The sequence below is a fragment of the Astatotilapia calliptera genome, chromosome 13 (genome assembly GCF_900246225.1).
Source record: "Astatotilapia calliptera chromosome 13, fAstCal1.2, whole genome shotgun sequence".
Classification (NCBI taxonomy): domain Eukaryota; kingdom Metazoa; phylum Chordata; class Actinopteri; order Cichliformes; family Cichlidae; genus Astatotilapia; species Astatotilapia calliptera.
In genome coordinates, this window is record NC_039314.1 from 22,273,783 (window position 1) to 22,287,452 (window position 13,670).

At 36.8% G+C, this 13,670-nt stretch overlaps 1 long non-coding RNA gene across 1 annotated transcript in view; it reads left to right on the plus strand.

Annotated features, from left to right (window-relative positions):
- The window catches only part of LOC113034562 (uncharacterized), a 110,734-nt gene that overhangs the window by 76,572 nt on the left and 20,492 nt on the right, over nucleotides 1–13,670 (plus strand). The window lies entirely within an intron of this gene.

The following is a 13,670-nucleotide window of genomic DNA, read 5'->3' on the forward strand; positions in this document are numbered from 1 at the left end:
AACTGAGGAGTTTAATGTGGCATGGACATTCAGGTTCAGGTGTAATTTCTCGCACAATATGCCGATCAGTATGGTACATACAAGAGAGTGGACAGGAAAAGAGCTCAGTTTGTTCATATGGGTAATGCAGACGAAAAAAATACATTTGCAGTGTGTGTGTGTGTGTGTGTGTGTGTGTGTGTGTGTGTGTTTGTGTATTGTAAAAGGAACCGTGTAAACTTAAAAGAGGGACAAAGACCAAAGAAGGAAGAGTGCATGTGAAAAAGAGAAAGACAAAGTGGTGAGAGAGGGCGTATATCTTTAGCTGCCTATAAAGCTCTGCGTGCTTCTCATTTTAGGCAGAAGTGAATCCTGGCTGTAAGAAATGATGACAATACACTAATAAAGCATCTCAAACTGAGGAACTTGTCTGTTGTGTTTGTTGGTACACTTTAAGGAGCCACAGTTCACATTTCAATAAAAGATGTTCACATTCTGTACATTTGGTTTAGTTCATTCAGTTCACATTCCTTTTTCAGTTTGTTTTAACTGGACTGGCAAGTATAACTGGAAAGGAAAGAATAACTGAGATGTTTACTACAAATTGGGTATCTCTTTCCTGATCTATTAAAATATTTATGATGACAAAGCTTCAAATGGATAGGTGAATATCAGTGTTATTCAGGGAGTGTTGCTTCCTCTTGGCTAGGACATAGAGTGCAATTGTTGATAGCTTCAAATGTAAACTGTGTTCTCACACTTTTAGATGGACACTTTGGCTCCCAAATATAGACCTTTTTTTTTTTTACAGCATTGGCACTTAGATCAATTGAACTACAAGTGACATGATTATCTCAATTCTTTTCCTGGACCATGAACTGACTTGTGAAAATAAACAAATAAAGTGTTGTTTTTGTTTTTGTACAGATTATTTTACAGATAGATTGTGACGATCATTTTCGTTATTATTATTATTAGCTATTTTTGTCATCACCACCTCCTGTGCTGACTTTTAAAGTATTTAATAAAAACTATAAAAATGAGGTGGGACGTCGGACATGCCAAAACAATCACACAACAGTTTTACCATTACCAGTGAACTGCAAGTGAGGCTAATATGATTAGTTTGAGCCAAATATGCATCCATAAACTTTCGAAATCTCAGTATAAAGCATTATTTCCTGAAAAATCTTTCAGCTATCTCCTCTGGAGTCCTGGAAAAACTCACACCTGAGTGCCCCTTTATTCTATAGTGTTCATTTGCTCTTCAGTGTTCTTCAAAGCTGTTGAGATCATACAAAACTGCTTAAAAGGTCAGATCACTAAATGGTTTGAAGGTACTTCACCTCAGTAGTTCAAAGGTCATTTAGCTCAGTGATGTGTAGCTAACATCTGCCTGCTACTTATTTCACTTCAAGTTTTTACAAGGTGCTAATTGTGTGCAACCAGTACTATTCTAAATGCATGAGAATGGCATCATGCCATTTCCGTAGCTACAGCTTTAAATCACCAGAGGCAACAGCAGCTGTGACACATACACACTGACGTTTAGGTACATTAAGCAGTCATGATACATGTAATTTTAGATTCAACGCAACTTCTACTTAATATGCATACATAAAATCTATATTGGACAAATGACCACAGATACTTATTTAGAAAATACAAATTAAATTAAGCTCTGTATAACATGAGAACTTTCTTAAGAACAAAAGTAATCCAGTGATAGTTGTCAGTTGGTGGTGATGATGGTTTGTCAGCAGTTTACACTATTGGTGTGGGGGGGAAAGGCAGTGGAGATTTCTTGAATAAGTTTAGTCTGAAACAGATACACCTCTTATGAGTAAAAGTTTCAATTTGAATCTATCATTAATCAAATTCACTGGTTTCACAAATGGGAGGTTCATTTTTTTAAGCTGAGGTTGGATAAGGTCACAGATATGCATAAACAGGCACTGGTTGCTGATTCTACACATGTCAGAGGGTGTCTTCTGTGTTTCTTTGAAACTGTTCTTTTGATTTCAACAAAGTTACTAATTTGTCAATTCCAATAACAGTTTCAGTAATCATCACATTCAACCTCTTAGCTTGCAGACTCTAAGAAAATGCAGTGTTGTAAAGTACTTTGTTCCCAGTAAACTGAGATTGAAAATAAAAAATGTTAATAAATGAGTCCACAAATTGGACAGCTTATTGTTATGCATCCTTGCAGAGCAAAGAGCAGACTGGAAAGTTTGGTGTGTCTGTGGCTTTGGTTTGATCAGTTGATCTAAACAGAGATTAGATGTGACAGACAACAATAGAAACTAAAAAGGACTGGCTGTAATACTGACATTTTGATCAGGTCATGTGCAGTGATGCACACAAGATACACCAACAGATGGATGAATGCCAGTACACAGTGTCAGTTTATCCCATTCATCTGCCTATAAATGCTTTATCTTGACTGGGAGACAATTATCGGGAATAAATGGGAGATGAAACAAGGCTGGTGTATCTAAAGGAAATGTGGCTGCATGGTTACAAATGTTATTGACTGTAAAATCATTTTATTTGGACAAGGGAGTGAAAACTAGTGAAAGCTCTAGCATTGTTTTTAAGGCTCCAAGTAAGTATAGAAACCCAGTCTTTCAGATTTTGAGGCAGATTTTTTTCTCTACTTCAAAATTTCTCTCTCTAGTATTTCATAAGGTTGTTAATTTTGTCCCTACATGTTTTATGCTTGGATGTAACTTTGAGCTGCCAGTGAGCTGACCAGTTTTGACGTTAATGTGTCAAGATGACAAAGATTTCATCACATTACACTGAACCCGACTGCAGTGTTGATCACAAGGACAGTGTTACATAAATAAAGAAAACAAATAATCTGTCAAGTTGTTTTACACACAGTCATGACAACAAACTAAAGAAACACACACAAAATTATAAAACGTGGCTAAAGACTGAAAACCGCATAGTAAAGGGAAGGATTTGTATTTGTGTACTTTTTTGGGGTTCCTTTTACTAAGGTGTGTTTAGTGTGTTTTCTTTTGGCTTAGATTAGATTTGGATAAGATTTCCATGTACTGAATGTTAAAAAACTATATGACAGCTCATCTGTCTGTGTGTACCTCACTCATTGTACTGCCTTAGGCCTCTGTGCGGCACTTACTGAGAATACGCCCAGACATGTCCAAGAACAAAATTACCACAGGCACACGCACACATGCGCACACTGCAGAGATACAAGCACGCGCGTGCGTACACACACACACACACACACACACACACACACACACACACACACACACACACACACACACACACACACACACACACTTAGGTGCAACACATACGCACACAGAGCCATGGACTGTGGTTAAACCAGCTGCTCAGCTGGTTTACAGCCCAGATAAGGCAGTCCAATCCCACTCTCACACCATGGATTCACTTACTAGTAAACTCAACAACAACCGCTGACCTCAAACAGCCAGTTAGAAAAATCCTAAATGTACAAGCTGCCCTCTTTAATGTGCTGTTCTATCCAAAGTACAAATGAAATGGCAATGACACATTTGTAGTCATATCTAATTATACTCCTGGTTTGGGAACTGTTTACTGAAGACAGGAAATATTCACGAGACCCATTTGTACTTGGCTGCTTTATTATTAAATTTTTTTGAGACAATTTTGCAATATTGATGACAAAGAAAAAAATGTTTCCCTGTAAATCCATCTACATATCATCTTTACCATCAGGAAATTGAAAAGATAAAATAAGAAAGATCAGGGGAATCAGGTGCAGTTCTTTGATCTGATGTTAATTCAACAAAATGCAGCAAACTAACACTCCTTCATAAACTCAGATACTGAATATGGAGTACATCCCCTTATTGTTTCCTCCACCCTTGACAGTGGGGTTTTCCATGGTAGCAAATATTCTTATCTATGAAGAAATAGTCATCCTCAGCAGGATATAGGACAACCTCCAGAATTTATGGGCTTGTTATGAACCGCCTTCACAACACGTAATAAATTAGGTAATCATGTAACTGCATATGTAGGCCAGTATATTAATGAAGCAAACAGCTTAACAGTAATTTGTGATACTAGAGTTATCAGTGTCATCATGAATGTGAAAACAGTCTCAGCCAATAATATAAATGCAGTCACTTTTTCATTAGGTCTTTTCGCCATATATATGATTATAATTATTTGCAGTATAGCCTAAAACTGCATAAATTAATCATCTTATGTAGCACTAATGACCTCTCTGCCCTTCTGCATGTGTTAAGAATGCATCAGGCATGAAAAGCAGCAGCAAGACATCTGTAACAACAGATAGCAGAACATAAGAGAACATTAAACATGCAGTTACTAGCTCATCTGTACTGTCAAAAGAAAAAAAAATCTGTACTCTGGTTAGAGCTGCCAGCTACATGTAACTCTAGATAAATCATGTAAAAGGGAAGTACCATAATAAGAAAAGGAGAAATAACTTTAAAAAGTGGAACGTATATATTAATATATATATATATATATATATATATATATATATATATACATATACCTATAAGCTAATGGGTTTTTTTTTGACAATAAGAAAGAGAAAGCAAGCAAAGCCCAAGGGTGCTTCCACAGAAATCTTTTTATAGAATATTGTTAAATTTACCCACATTAAATATGAGGAAATGTTGCTTGGGAAAAATAAATATGGTGTGTTTTATTATGTTATATATGCTTATATTTTACTGATAAATGACCTCTTTGGGTTGTGCCAATCATGTTTATAATGTCTCAGAACTAAATGCAGAAGTAGGACATTTGAGTACCAGCAACCCTTTTATGGAGGAAGTCATGGTGGCTAAACATCAAAATGTCAAACATTTTGTATATTTCTAGTAATTAAATTAAATTTCTTAACTATGATCAACATCGGAGCTGCAGAGATGATTCATGCGATGGCTGATTTGATAGATAAATGTGAAAATGTGCAGCTTTTCTTAGTCTCATAATGTAGTAAATACTTTTTGGATTTTTATTGTTTAGAATTGATTGTTTTCAAATAAGAAAATCAATTAACCAAAATACTATACTTCCTCCTAATAACTATGTGAGCTTTTCAAAGTTGAATCTATCTATCGCAGAAGATGAGAAACACTCACTTTCCTGTGCTTCCAAAATACAGCCTGAGTGCCAGTGGTGCCAACAATTTATTTGGCTTGTGAGGGAACGGAGAGAAAAGAAAGTGTACTGCTGTACGTTTAAGTCATCTACAGTTCATATCATACTATAAAACAGCAGGGCAGAATGAGACCATTTCAAATCTTTTGAGTTTTCATACACGGACTTTGAAAACAGACTACAGTTGGTGTCAAGGAATCCAACAGCCACCTCACTAATGGTTAAAAAATATAAAACAGCTAAACCAACATAAAACACCAACAAACAAATCATAAATACTATATTAAAGTGGATTTTACCTGTACAGCTTTTAGCTATGTGCTGGTTCCTTAAAGCAGGACTTGGTCATCAAAATGTTGAAAATCTGCTCTAGAAAAAAAAAAAAGATACAATATCTGATCTGACTTCAGTGTTAGCAGACAACACAACCTTCCCTGTCATAACTATCACTCAAACTATGAGAAATCACTGTACATTGTTGACTTTCATATTTTTTGCTAAATGTGGTAAAGGTTGGGCTCCAGTCACACAGTCACACAGTCCTGCAATCATGCAGGCACAGAGACTGGTCACTAACCCCTTGGCAACAACAGGTGGAGTATGAAAAGTGTGTGTTTCCCAACCAGTTGGAGATGGGAGTCACCAGGCTTAATCTGGTGCACAGAGGTATGGTCCTGCATTGACGGTCAACATTGTTAATTTTGTGTTTGTGGTGCAGTTTCTCTTAGGTTTACTTCTGTTCTGGAAGTAGTTGGCAAGTGTTTGCAGACAAATCAGTATCTTCTTTGCAGCCAATTTTATTTAGCAACAGTTAGCAGCCTCCAGCATGCCATGGTGTTCATAAAACAAACCAGCAGACACTGTGCTTGGCAAACAGTATTGATGATTCGGGTAAGTTTCAGTCATTTACTAAATGACAAGGTTCTGATGCATTCATGGTCATCTTTCCGAAGAAGCATATTTGCAATGTGATGCTTTTCTTTTTGTTCTTTTTTTTAAGCACCTAGGACATGAGTAAAACCAGCCAGTCAGAGTCAGCTGAAGGAAGGAGTAATGCCAAAGAAGGGTTTACTCACAATCATGGGTATATAAAATGAGATCTACAACATGATGTGAAAGGAACCTTAAACTATGTTTTGAACGGTTCAGAATTAGATTTATACTCTGATATAAGTTTACGCTGTGACAAAAATGTATACAGTTAAAATTTATACAGAAAAATTATATTTAAAAGACACATATTTGGACTAATTGACATTCTATCACATTCTACAAACTGACTTTGGGGTGGTGCATGTTATTTCAAAACAAATCTGCAACTGTAACTCTGTGAGGTCTGGTTTTCTATAATTTGGCTAAAATGTTTGCCAGTATTTGACCTATTATTACCAAAGTAGTACTCTTTTTGTTGTTGTTGGTGGTGGTGGGTTTTTTTTTTTTTTTGGTTTTTTTTACATAATTTGTCTGTCTAAAACAAAATATTTGCATTAGGGTTGAAGTATGATGAAGACCTTTCAGGCTTAAATGTCATCAGCTAAGACACAAAAGACAGAAGGAGGAAGAAGACAGGAAGGAAGGAAGGCGTTTTTGCAGACTTTAAGACAGGGATGGAAAGATTCATGTGAGAAATATTTTTGATTTAGTTTCTCTTTCTGTTTGACTCAGTTTTCTGAAACTCCTGCCTAGCTGACACATCGTCTGGCCTCGATCCCACAGCTCAAGGAAGGCAACACAGCAGATGAATTTGTTCTGAGCAATCATTTCAAGTGCTGTCACACTTAACAGTACAGTAAATAAAGACTCATGATTTCATTCAGCAACAACATTTAATGGAAAAACCAAGGGCTTTCAGGTGCTTCATTTGTGGTTGCACAGTTAAGTATATTTAAGGGTAAATGGAGTGGAGTTAGTTTAGCTTAGGACACTACTTTATTCTACAATGTAATCCTCTCGAAGTTCTCCTTTCTGTAGAAAAGCCAGACTAAGGATCAGGAGTATTTTATATCAAACATCCACTTCCACTGTCACAAGACAAACTTGTGCCATTTTCTACAACTTCCTTATGCAAATAAATTGCAACAGCAAATGTGTTTCAAGAGAAGCATAGTGCAATCAGTTTCTGATTAATAAGATAAAAATTACAATATTTGGCAAGTCCACCACCAAAAACTTTCCATTTGCAGTGATTACAGCTTTATTAAACCTTTTTAAGCACGCACAGCATTTCATTTTAAATTTAGGTAAAGATTGTGACTCCCGACATGACACAAGTTTTTGCTTATTACTAGCCACAAATGGGACTGAGTCACACACTTTGTACACTCTATCATCCAGCCTAACCTTATGCAAACTCTACTACGGTTCAAAAATGTAGTGTTTCAATTATTGACAAGTTTATTCTGAATAGCAATGTAATTTCTCAAGTCATTTTCCCACATGCACTGTAGTCCTGAAGTCTTCTCAACACTTTTGTGATGCATCTGCATTTGACAAGGATCTGACACAATCATCAGATACAACCAGGGCTAGCCCATGTGGCATCTAATTGGCATCTCTTAGCAAAAACAGCAGTCTGAAGAATTTGCATTATTATGCACATTATGTGTCCTGCCTACTGCACACTATCCAGCTAGCACTCTTATCAAAACCAAATGTAATATTTCCAGAAGAGAGACCATCTCTCACCATGTGCTCCAGTACATGTGAAAGAGAACAACTCTGGACAATATCCCAATGTCCTTTTATGCATGAAAATAATGCTAACATGAGATTAGAAAATACAAAACTTTTCCTAACCTTCATACTTAATCATGCTTAGAAACTATGTAGAGTACAGTTCAACTATGAGTAGATATTGCATTGAAACAGTAGACATTATAAGGCAACATGTTAATATTTTTGCAATACATATATTTCAGATACATTTAGGATTAACATGTTATGACCCGTCAATAACAACATGTTCTCATCATGATCAGTAATAAACACAATCAAAGCAAAATAATGTTGCAAAAGGGACTTTTTACTTTGAACACCACAAAGAGAAATACATGCAAGTTGTAACAAATTAGAACTTCCATTTAAAGGTGAATTACTGTGTAATGTGTCAGAAACAAGTCATTCGTTTTATAAAGTAGTTGTCAACTAATCAAGCCTTATCTCTGAAGACATTCTTTTTTTCCCTTGTCATTGTTGACGCTAGTAGTTCAGTGAAATATGTTTATCAAAGAGGAAGAGCTGAGGCATAGATCTAACCACTGGCACTCCATATGGCATCTTTGCCTGAAAGGAAAACTGGATTTGGTCAGAAGGGTTTGTAATGGTGCCCACAGTTTACAGTTTTACTTAAACATTTTATTTTATTTTTCCTCTGGAATGAAGTTACAGCTCCAAATAATAGCTGGTTTACAAGCAAAAGTGGCTGCTGAATCATAAGGGAAAGCTTTTGAAATGTGTTCAGAGAGCTCACTCAGCATAAACAGAAATGCATCTCATGCATCTGTGACTAATAAAGAGTTCATATTTCATATTTCGTGACCACTTTCGTTAACTGTCAAGGTTAAAATGTGTAAAGTTGGAACTCTTCGTAGTTGAGCGCCAATGGTCACACTAATTTGAAACAAAGTGATTAGAATCCAGTCCTGACATGTGAAACCACACACAGATACACACATACAAATGTGACACAATGTGCTATTTTGAAAGTTGTTGAGTAGATAAGATTTGCATCAGTGGTGTGGGGCATATGGTGTGGCCATTGCAAACGTTAAATGTCAGATCTATGTTTGTTAGTTTGTTGCTTTGCACTCTGTGTTTTTGTGATATCAAAGTCAAATGAGAAAAGATGAAAACGTGTCTACATTTACAACATCTAAATTTAAAAAAAGGAATTTAGTGAATTATGATCTGTCTAAAAATTGTTTACTCACTTGGAACAAAACGAGACACAAACTAGTGCTTTCCTGTCATGAAAAAGACATGCGGTCACTGGTTTTCTTCTGTTCAGAGTAAAGAAAATGTTTTTTCCCTTGCATTTTGCAAAAAATAACCATTGGCATAAAAAGTCTTTTGCAACCCACATACACATGAAAATGAAGACTCTGGTTAAAATGGTGTAGCGGAGGAGGCATGAAGACACACACGTATACATCCCCCAATATGGTGTAGTAAGGCTGCTGGTGAGTTTAGGGAAGGTGCTGACTTTCTTTTCTTTTTGTTTTTTAACAAACCGGACATCAGGCGGACATGTTGAAATCTGAAACTGCACAGTCATACTCACACTGACGTAGTCATGTGTGATGTCATCCGGAAGTGTAGCAATTCCTTTTTCGTGTCAGGGATATAAGATGAGAAGTGCTTTCTGTACCTGTCCTTATTTATTTAGTGGCTATTACATGTATTTACATTCCAAACCATGCCCTGCAGTTAAAAACTTCAGCAAGGACTAGATAAATTTTGTTTGTTAAAGGGCTGTGTCAAAAGTCCATATTGAAATAGTTTATTGTTTTCAGTCTGATTTTGTATTTTGTAGTAGCCTTCAGTAATTAAGATTTAACAAATCAGCTTTGGGCATTTGGAGAGTTTTGCACATATGAAAACCACTTAGGGCACCCATGAAGAAGTTTCAAGTCAAATAAAAAATCCGAACCAAGAAAACTAACATGCAAGAATGAGCTATAAAAAGAGCCCAAATCCATTAAGCAACAAAACCTGTAACAAGGGACAGAAAAAAGTGTGATATATAACAACAGATGTGCTTTTGAAAACTTCAAGTACACAGTCAGAAGAGCTATGACTGGGCAAGAGGTGCTCATTATAGAGGGGGCATATGCAGGTTTCTTGAATTTATGGGCTCCTGCAATGACTATGCACTGCAAAGCTGGCAAGGATAGAGAAATGAGACAGAGAAGGTAGCATGGAGCACTTTACCCCTGGATCATATGTTATAGTAAAGGATAGTAAACTATACTCAGGATAGTAAACTGAGTAAACTGAGTATAGTAAACTCACTGCATTTGCAAAAACAGACACTTGCTAGATGAGCCATGAATTCAACAAGACCTCTAAAGCTGGGCAGGAAATCCTTTGTAACCTAGAAGTATTTATGTGCTCTATAAGCTAAATAAAATTAAAATTGGTAAGCTAGGAGATTTGCCCTCATACTAATTTTTTTTTAGCAAAACACAGATTGATCTGAGATCTTCTGCCATCTTTTTGCCAGTTAAAAGATGCATCAGGATTTAGCATTCATTTGTTTGAGTACATAGGGCACATAGGGAGACTCAAAAGGTGGTTTTAGAGTCAGGGTTACAATTTAGTTATGTTAGGGTTATGCTTTCATTTTTGGTGGTTAGGGTAGGCAGCTAGGGAAAGCATTATGTCAGTTAGATGTCCCCACAAGGATATGGAAACACGACAGTGTGTGTGTTTGTGTTTATAATTTAATGATGTTTTATATTCCTCTGTAACCTGGAGTAGTTTAGAGCAGGGGTGGTCAATTAATTTTCCCAAAGGGCCACATGAAAAAACTTGGACTGTTGTTGGAGACCACACCAATAAACTTATAAAGAGCTAAAATTAATATTGAGCAGAATTTAGTGAACTTGTTGGTCTAGGCCTCTACAAAAGTCCCAGTTTCTCATTTATCCCCATGGTAAAATTCATTGCCCACCCCTGGTTTATAGGCTGAATGTGGGAACAATGGCTATCATTAGAAAATTTACAAGATTTTCTCTTTAGCAAATCTGAATTTAAAAAAGCCTCTCTCTGCCCTGCTCTCTTTCTGTAAATAAATCTGCAAAATCTCTGCTGTGTTTGTATAGCTGTACAAGAATTGCTATTCAGTGTGTAGAAGATGAACTGCTGGGTTGGCAGTGTGAGAAGGATGAGTCATTGTGACTAAATAGAATGAACACCTCCAGGTCAAAACGCCTACCTCAAAGGCAGGATGCTCCTGCTGAAAGAGGCCATAGTGCCATCAGGGAATACCACTGCCATTCAAGGCTGTGGAACAGTGTTTAGATAGGTGGTACATTACAAATGAACATTCACATGAATGCCAAGACCATTATCAACCTTTCAGTGGACAATACAATCCACCATGACATAATTTCAAAGAGCATGGCATAAATATATCGCTACTTGTTGAGCTGCTTTTCAAAAGGAAAAAATAAGGTTAAACAGGGATGAAGCGAATGTGTTGTTAAAAACAGTTTTATGGTAGGTATATTATTTTATTAATACAATTTTTTCTTTATTATAATTTTATTACTATATTATGACATATACCTATAGGCATAATCTGATTCTAATGTGTTTTCAGATTCAGGTGCCTACTTTAGATGCTTTCAGCGATGGCAACATCAAGCTTCAGAGTGCAAATGCACAGTGCTGTGAAAAGTATTTACCCCCTTATGGATTTCTTTAAAAAAATAAATAAATAAAATTAACAAGGGAGATGAAGCAAACGTGGGGATGATGCTACAATGAGCAGAGAAAAACAGGGGGCTTAAATATACACAGGTTAATGACAGGATAGGAAACAGGACCTGGAACTAATACAGACTAACAGGACAGGGAAAGCAAAACTGAACATGCTGAACACAGGCAACTCTCAAAATAAAACAGGAAGTACAAATAACCACGGAGACAAAGACTATGACGGGCTTGACAATGGGACCGGAGGAACAATGCTGACTGGGGAGATAGAAAGGGAACAACAAAGGTGGAGACAAGACTCAAACAAACATGATGACAAGGCTGACAAAACAAGGACCGTGGAACACAGAGGAAACAGAACCAAAGGACCAGATGACAAAACCAAGACCAGAAACTAAAAATATTAGACAAAGCAGAAAAACAACTAAAAGAGCCAGAACCAAGAATATACACTAAATCTCAAATAAACTAGAATCCAAAGACAAACACTGGGTACTGTAACAAAGATAACCTGAGTAAATACAACATGCATTTTTTTAATACGGAGCCCCGCAAGGGACATGGGAGAAAAAAAAATTAAGACGGACTTTTGCGAGATCTCGCAAAACAAGATCTCGCAAAACAAACTCGGGATCTCGCAAAACTTTTAGCCGCATTCTTCGGAGGCCGCCAGCTCAAAGCCAACCGGGAGGTCGATGCACGATGTGCCGGGAGAGCGGTGTTCCTCCCGGCTGTAGTAGGTCTCAACCTCCCGTTAGCTTCGAGATAGTGGGTGTCAGATCTCCGAAAACGTCGGAGCACTTTTGCAAATATGTGATGTCTTGTAAACCGAGCAGATATTTGACGTTTACACAACTACATTCACGCCTCAAAATATCTTAAAAGTTTATTTTGTGACCCAGAAAGAGTAATATTATACGGAGCCCCGCAGGGGACACGGGAGGAAAAAAAATTAAGACGGACTTTTGCGAGATCGCGCAAAAGTTCATCCGTATTTTAATGATGATTCATTAAGGGAAAAATCTATCAAACTTACAGGTGTGAACAGCCTGATTGGATATGAGTCTGGTCTTTGACTAGGCCACTCCATTATTTATTTATTTATTTCTGAGCCATTCAGAGGTGGACTTGCTGGTGTATTTTCTTATCATTGTCCTGCTGCATAAGCCAAGTATGGTTGAGCTTCAAGGCATGAACTGATGATTGGACATTCTCCTTTAGGATTTTCAGGTAGAGAGCAGAATTCATGGTTCCATCAGTTACAGCAAGTCATCCAGGTCATAAAGCAGCAAAGCATTATACTATCACCACCATATTTGACTGTTGGTACGATATTCTTTTTGTGAAATGCTGTTAGTTTTACGTCAGATATAATGCAACTCCAAGTGTCTCATTTGTCCACAGAAAAACTTCCCAAAAATCTTGAGACTCATCAAGGTATCTTTTAGCAAATGTTAAATTAATTCTTTTGTTTCTTTTGGTCAGCAGTGGTTTCACCTTTTAACTTTCTCATGGATACACTGACCTTAACTAAGGCAAGTAAGACCTACTGCTCTTTAGATGCTGTTTAGAATTCTTTAGTGACCTATTAGATGAGATGTGCTCTTGGAGTAATGTTGGTAAGCCAGCCACTCTTGGGAAAGTTCACCAATTCCAGCTTTTTGCCATTTATGGATAATGGCTCTTACTGCCATTTACTGGTGTCCCAAAACCTTAGATAGTAACCCTTTCCAGACTAATAGATGTTAATGACATGTTGCCCAGCTGTTTCATTAGATCGTAGCATGCTACATTGTTTTTTGAGATCTTTTAGCCTGTGGATAGTGAAACTGAAATCAGCTTCTCAAAAAAACATATGATGACTCAAAGTTAAATCATGTTTTAACAAAGGGTAAATTAGTTTTTCACACTTGGCCAGACAGGTTTGGATACGTTTTTCCTCTTAATATAATAAATCTTAATTTAAAAACTGATTTTTTTGTTTTGTTTGTTTTTTTGTTTGATCATGTAATTGTGACAAATATGCAAAAATAAAAAGTGTCAGAGAGCTTCTATAGGACTGGGCCACAATGACCGTATTGTGTCCACAA